Raw genomic sequence first — 1,176 nt, forward strand, 5'->3', positions numbered from 1 at the left:
GAACTGTTTACATCAAAATTTGGAAAGAAGAACGTGGAAACTCGAAGCTTTCAGAATTATATCATCAAGGAATTGATTAGATGTGAATCAGTGTCAGCTGATTTAGATGCGATGTCAGAATCGACTATTTTATAGATGATGTCAGCAGACGACGTCAATGGGCTATGCTTGAATGACGCCAAGAAGATGTGTCAGACCCTACAAATAGGAAAAATTAGGGTCCAAGTTATTATTAAGTTAGGAAATTTCTTTTATTTCAAAAATTGTAATGAGTCGTATTTGAGTAGGATTCATATTTAGATTCTGGGTATAAATATTAGACCCTGGTTATTATACAAAAGGACGAACACTCAATCAATACAATCTTTCCGGCTTTCACCATCACATTAGAAGTAGGAGTACTATAGATCTTGACGAGTTCTTCAGCAAACAAGCTGTATCGACTGATCGACCTCCAGCTTGCTTGTGAGTACCGTCACGACTTGTATTGTGCTTGTAAAGCTACATCAGCTGATTGATCTTTTATGAACAATAATATAAGTTAGTTATCGATCTGTATCGTAGTTTGTAAGGCTGCATCAGCTGATTGATCTCTTACAAATCATAATATAGATCAAAGTTATAGATCTTGTGTTAAATAACTTGTTGTTTAATACAATATCACTAGTTATCGAATCTGCTAAGATTAGTAAGATTTTTCTTGATGTTTTTGGTTGATTCACCAGTTATCGATTTTGTTATAATTAATGTTTTATTAATTGTAACAAATCACCTGATTGAGATAGAGATAGATCGGCATCATATCATCTTAATTGGTCGTCCTTCGATCTGGTCACGCTTTAAATCTTATAATTGATAGCTTAATTCCGCTAGATCGGCTGTTTTATCTCTATTCCAATCAAACATAGTATGCATCCAAAGACATGTTTAATCTTGAATAAACTCACTAGTTAATGAGATCTAATTTAATAATACTACCATAGCTGCATCGATCCGATCGAACCTCACCGGTAAGACTTTAGATTAGAAATTATCGATTAGTGGTCTTGTTCATGATCAAGATATGTACTATGTTTGTTTGCTATGATTGCATCAGTTATTTTAGCCGATTTGCCTATACTCTCACACATATAGCATGTTTTCATGAATCTGTCAACATATAGATAGTTTTGTAGA

The sequence above is a fragment of the Miscanthus floridulus genome, chromosome 1, assembly GCF_019320115.1.
Source record: "Miscanthus floridulus cultivar M001 chromosome 1, ASM1932011v1, whole genome shotgun sequence".
NCBI lineage: Eukaryota > Viridiplantae > Streptophyta > Magnoliopsida > Poales > Poaceae > Miscanthus > Miscanthus floridulus.